Raw genomic sequence first — 6675 nt, 5'->3', positions numbered from 1 at the left:
CACTGCACTCCAGTCTGGGCGACAGAGTGAGACTCCAACTCAAAAAAAAACAAAAACAATGACTTTAAGATTAGGTATATGAATTTTATCATGGTAATAATGTATTCTTTTGTTCCTATATTCTTGAGTGTTTTTCTCATGAATTGATGTTAAATTTTTCCAAAGACCTTTTCTACATCTATGGAGGTAGTCATATGTTTTTTTCTTATTATTAATATGACATATGATATTAATATATTTCTTTTTTATATTTTAATTTTAGAGTTGTGGGGTACATGTGAGGATTTGCTACATAAGTAAATTACATGCAGATGAGGTTTGGGCTTCTAGTGAGCCCTCTCTCCCCCTGGTAGTAAACATGGTACCCAGTAGGTGTTCATGTGCCCTTATTCCCCAAACCACACTATTTGTGCCCAGCATCAGTTATTCCCCTCTTTGTGCTCATGTGTCCAATATGTAGGGCCCACTTATAGGTGAGAACATGTGTAATTAGCCTTTTTGTTTCTGTGATAGTTCACTTAGAATGATGGTCTCCATCTGTATCCATGCTGCTGCAAAAGGCATGATTTTATTCTTCTTTATGACTATGTAGTATTCCTCTGTATACATGTACTACATTTTTAAAATCCAGTCTACTGTTGATGGACATCTGGGTTGGTTTTATGTTTTTGCTATTGTGAATAGTGCTGCAAAGAACATACGTATGCAGACGCCTTTTTGATAGAGCAATTTGTGTTCCTCTGGGTATATTCCCAGAAGTGGAATTGCTAGATCATATGATAGCTCAATTTTTAATTCTTTGAGAAAACATCACACTGCTTTCCAATGGTTGAACTAGCTTCCATTCCCATCAACAGTGTAGAAGCCTTCCCTTTTCTTTGCTGCCTCATCAAGACCTGGTTTTGTTGTTTGTTTGTTTGTTTGTTTGTTTTTACTTTTTTTTTTTTTTTTACTGGGCTAAGTTGCTTTATCAGAGAAAGCCAGGATTACAAAGAACTTAGGAGTTGGCACTGGGGCCTTTCTTCTTACCAAAGGTGGGCACAACATTGATGAAATGCCAGTTGTACTGCATCCTCCGCTTTACCTGACCTGTCTTCTTCTCTTGTTTGACCACCTTAGGAGTTGACCTCTCACTTTCCTGCACGGGCAAGGGAACCATGGCCTTTACCTCCAAGTGACTGGCAACTTCCAGAGTGGCCAGGGCCTCCATCGCACAATGGCCTAGGGTGGCTTCATCCTCCAGGAGGTGTACCTTCCTAGAGCACAACTTGATCTTCCAGGACAATGCCCTCCAGCAAGGCTACCTGAGCCTTGATCTGGGCGACTGTCTCCTGACCGGTCACCTCAAGGGTGTATAGCTCCTGGATGTGGACAAAGAGCTACATGATAGCGACTAAACTGCAGCCCTGAATGCTGCTACTGTGAAGATGGAGTCGAGAAAGCATTTTTTGACTTTTTAATGATAGCCATCCTGACCTGTGTGAAATGGTATCTCACTGTAGATTTCATTTGCATTTCTCTGATGATTAGTGAAGCAGAGCATTTTTTCTTGTTTGTTGGCTGCTTGAATGTCTTCCTTTGAGAAGTGTCTGTTCATGTCCTTTGCCCACTTTTTAATGGGGTTGTTTGTTTTTTTCCTGTGGATTCATTTGAGTTCATTGTAGATCCTGGATGTTAGGCCTTTGTCAGAGACTTGTTTTTGTGGCCCAACATATGATCTTTATTTTTTTAATTTTAAAGATGTGGGGTACAATTCAGGATTAGGTATACAAGTAGTCATCATACAGGTAAAGTTTGGGCTTCCCTTTGGTCCCCACTTCACCTGGTTTGAGATCAGGTACCCTTATCGATGTCTTGTGCCTGCCCCCACCCCAACAGCAGTTTCCAGGTACTGCCAATCCCTTTTTTAAAACCATTTATTTACCCTCACTCCTTCTCCCAAAAGATAAGAAGCAATAGTTCAACTCGGCTGACTGCCAAATTGGGTAAGTAACCAGGTACCAATCACACCAGAAATATAACTCACACAGACTGGAAAACAGACATCTTCTTGGGTTTCAATTTAATTTACGACAACACTTGATGGGCTTTCCTTCTGTCTCTCAAGCCCAGGGTTCAGCCAGAGAAAGATAGAAAGAGAAGAGGAGACGCACATGACTGACTGGGAAGGATGCAGGGGAAGGATGAGGACATGGTGGATTTGATCTGATTGCATGGAAGAAGTCAGAAAGTCATACAGGCAAAGGCAGTATTGCACAGTGTCAGGGCAAGGATGTTCCTCCAAGAGTGAGAAAGACTGGCACAGACTCCCTGACCATTGACAGGCTCTCTAGCCTCAGTTTCCTCATTTATAAACCTTGTACTGGGCAAGTTATTACACTTCTGACCTGAGACAAGTCAACCTATCCTGAGTGTCTGTGCCTTGCCCCTATTTTGAGAAAATGGTCCTAGGCTTCAGATGAGAACTTTTGTTTATTACAATGATTTCTTCAGTCCTTAATGTGTCTTCAGTCCCTTATAGTATTATGGTAAGTGTTTAGGGTCCACTTATAAGTGAGAACATATATTCAGCTCTTTGTTTCTGTGATTAATCACTGAGTATTATAGACTCAAAATCCACACAAGTTGCTGCGAAGTCTATCATTTTGTTTTTTTTTATATTTTGCCCACATTTTAATGGGGCTGTTTGGTTTTTTTCCTTTCAGCACCTTTAAGATCCTTGTAGATAGTGGATGTTAGGCCTTTGTCAGATGTGCAATTGGCAAATATGTTTTCCCCATTCTTTGGGCTGTCTCCCCACTCTCTTGATGGTTTCTTTTGCTTTGCAGAAGCTTTTCTGATTGATGAGGCTCCACTCCAAATATGATATTTCTTGAAGAATGTACCAGGTGTGCTTGAGAAGAATGTGTAACCTGCTGCTATTGGATGAAATGTTCTGTATAGGCTGTAAGGTCCTTTTGATCTATAGTATGATTCAAGTCTTCTGCTTTCTTTTTTTATACTTTATTTTAAAGATGTGTAGTACAATTCAGGATTAAGTATATAAGTGGACATGATACATGTAAAGGTTGGGCCTCCCTTTGGTCCCCACTTTGCCTGGTTTGAGATCAGATACCCTTACTGATGTTTTGTCCTATGCCCCCACCCCACCCCCTGGCAGTATCCCACTACTGCCAATTCCTTTCTTATAGTATGGTAAATGTTCAGGGTCTGCTTATGAGTGAGAACATATGGTACTCTGTTATTTGTTTCTGTGACAGATAATTGAGTGTTATAGACTCTAAATCCATCCAAGTTGCTGTGAAGTCTATATGTTTGTCCTTCTTTATGGCTGTGTAATATTCCATCATGTATATATACCCCCCTCCTTTTTTTTTTTTACCTAGTCCTGTTTCCATAGGCAGCATGGTTGGTTCCATGCTTTTGCTATTGTTAATAGTGCTGCAATAAACATGTGTGTGCAGGTATCTTTTTGTAGAATGATTTGAGTTCCTCTGGGTATATTCCCAGTAGGGAAATTTCTGGGTCATATGGAAGGTCAATGTCTAATTCTTTTAGAAATCATCACACTGTTTTCCATAGAGATTGTACTAGTTTGTATTCCCACCAGCAGTGTAGAAGCATTCCCTTTTCTCTGTATCCTTGCCAGCTTCTGTTGTTGTTTGTTTTATTAATAATGGCCATTTTTACTGGGATTAGGTGGTATCTTAATGTAGTTTTGATTTGCATTTCTCTGATGATTAGTGAGGCTGAGCACTTTTTCAAATGTCTGTTGACTCTCTGTATATCTTCTTTTGAGAAGTGTCTATTCATGTCTTTTGCCCACTTCTTAGTGGGGCTGTTTGTTTTTTTTCTTTCAGCAAATTTAAGGTCCTTGTAGATCATGGATATTAGGCCAGATATACAGTTTCCCATTCAGTGAGCTGTCTCCCCATTCTCTTAATGGTTTATTTTGCTTTGCAAAAGCTTTTCAGTTTAATGAGGTCCCACTTGTCTGTCTTATCTCTTATGCCATTGGCATTTGGGGTTTTGATTAGGAATTGGTTGCCTATTCTGATTTCTGTAAGGGTGTTGCTTGCGTTTTCTAAGGTTCTTATAGTTTGAGGTTTTACATTTAGGTCTTTGATCCATTTAGAGTTGATTTTTGTATATGGTGATAGGTAGGGGTCCTGTTTGAATCATCTGTATGTGGTCAACCAGTTTTCCCAGCACCATTTACTGAATAGGTTCTCCTCTCCCCGGTGGTTGTTAGTGGATGAGTTGGTTAAGAAATTGAGGTTTTGCTTCTGGAATCTCCATTCTGTTCCATTGGTCCATATGCCTGTTCTTATACCAATACCAGGCTGTTTGATTACTATTGTCTTATAATAAAGTTTAAAGTCTGGAAGAATGATATCTCCCACTTCATTTCTTTTGCTAAGGATTTTGTGTGTGTGTGTGTGTGTGTGTGTGTGTGTGTGTGTGTGTGTGTGTGGCTATTTGTGGTTGTTTATGTTTCCATATAAATTTCTGTATTGTCATTTCCAAGTTTGAGAAGTATGATGTTGGTAATTTAATGGGTATTGTGTTGAATCTGTAGATTGCCTTGGGTAGGATGAACATCTTAACAATGTTGATTCTTCCTATCCATGGGGATGGAATATTTTTCCATTTGTTTGTGTCTTCTTGGATTTCTTTTGAGCAGTATTTTGTAGTTTTTATTGTAATGGTCTTTCACTTCTCTGGTTAGGGAGAAGTCAAGGTATTTGTGTGTGTGTGTGTGTGTGTATTGTGAAAAAAATTGTGCTTTTTATTTGGTTATCTGCCTGTTTGTTGTTGGTGTATAATGTGACTCTTTTGCACTTTATTTTGTACCCCAAGACTATACCAAAGTCCTTTATCAGTGCATGGAGGTTTTTGACAGATTCACTTGGATTTTCAAGATATAGGATCATATCATCAACAAAAAGGAATAACTATGAGAAATAAATTTCTGTTGCTTAAGCCACCTGTTGTATCTTGTTATAGCAGCCTGAACTATATAAGACAATAAATGTTTAGAATTATTACAATCTCTTAAGGACCTCTTTGGTGCTATGAAATGTCTTCATTTGTTCTTAATAATCTTATTTTCTCTGAAATGTACTTTAACATTAATTCAGATACTCCAACTTTCAGTTAGTGATGGCATGATATAGCATTTCTATTCTTTTATTTTTGAAAAGAATAGAAAATGATTCATGCCTTCATACTTAAAGTGCTTTTTTGAGGCAGCAAGTAGTTGGGTCTTACTTTTTTTTTTTAGACATTATGATAATCTCTGCCATTTAATTAGAGTGTTTAGGCTATTTACAGTTAATGTAATTGTTGGTGACTAAATTTAAATCTGCCATCTTTTTATTTGTTTCCTTTTCAAGCTGTTCTATGTTCCCTTTTCTTCTTTTTCTGCTTTCTTTTGGATTGAATTTTTTATTATTATTCCATTTATCTCTTTCCTTAGCTAACTGAGATACTTCTCTTTGATTTGTTAGGTTAGTGGGACTTTTTAAAATTTATAGTATACCTCTTTAACTTTTCATGGACTACCTACAAGCAGTCTTGAACTGCTTCATGTATACTATAAGAACTTTATAATAATATATTTTCATATCCCCTCCAGCCTTTGTGGTATTATTGTCATACACTTTACTTTTACTTATGTTTTAAATCCCACACCACACTATGATTATTTTTATTTAAACAGTCCATTGTAATTATGTATTTATATTACATTATTTGGGGAAAGATTTGGAAAAGTTCATTACCATACAGTCCTCATTGTCTTTAACTACCTGTATATCTACCATAATATATTTTAATGAGGTGGGGAGTAGTAATTTTTGAAAGCAGGATTATTTGTTTACCTCAGACAGAAATTACTAAAAAGTTGTAAAATTTAAAGATTTTTTTTGTTTTTTTGCAATGAGACAACTGATCCAAATTTTTTGACCACCCTGAAAATAACAAATGACTATCAACAGTATACCACCAAACATCTTTTTATAAAACTTAACATACTTAATCCATTTCTCTAAGGTAAGTTAAAGTTTTTGCACATATAAGAAAGTAACTGCTTTTTAAAAAATATTAATGTTACAGAGAGGACATTTTTCAAATGAATGTTTAAAAATATTTCTTTCATGATATGATTTTGTAGCTACATACTCACTAAATAGAGGAATGTTGTCAGTATAGCACAGAAGTTGTGTTAGTTTATAAGTGATTGTTTCCACATGTACATATTTTATGCCACCAAGTAAGAGCAGCTAAATACAAAATACCTAACACAGATGAAGACAGTCTGCTGTGGAAGAATACAGTGTTGAGCATGATGTCTATTCACTCCATGTTTTTCCTTTTGATCCAATTTTAACATAAGCCCTTGTAAACTTAACTCCTAACCTGAATTTTGGATGAAAACTAGAAAAATACACCTTATGAGACATAACTATACAATTACTTGAAGTTTAATGTGATAATTACTATCATAAACATAAAGTTCTAAGGGATCATAAAATAACACCTGTCTAAAGAATCCAGGAAAATTTCACATTAGAGGTACTGGTGTTAAATGCTAAAAAAAGACATTTTTCAGTGCAGAAAGATGTGGAAATCATGTCATGAACACAGAATAGCAGGCAAAAAGTTTTGGAAAGA

General features: G+C 36.7%; 1 pseudogene; it reads right to left on the bottom strand.

Moving 5' to 3' along the window:
- Window positions 1-997: 997 nt before the first annotated feature.
- On the bottom strand, window positions 998-1385 carry LOC103253358 (annotated as a pseudogene).
- Between the last annotated feature and the right edge of the window lie 5290 nt (window positions 1386-6675).

Source organism: Carlito syrichta, unplaced genomic scaffold (genome assembly GCF_000164805.1).
Source record: "Carlito syrichta isolate Samal-C Ts95f unplaced genomic scaffold, Tarsius_syrichta-2.0.1 Scaffold224622, whole genome shotgun sequence".
In the NCBI taxonomy this organism is placed as follows: domain Eukaryota; kingdom Metazoa; phylum Chordata; class Mammalia; order Primates; family Tarsiidae; genus Carlito; species Carlito syrichta.
This window is presented reverse-complemented; position numbering and strand designations above follow the sequence as displayed.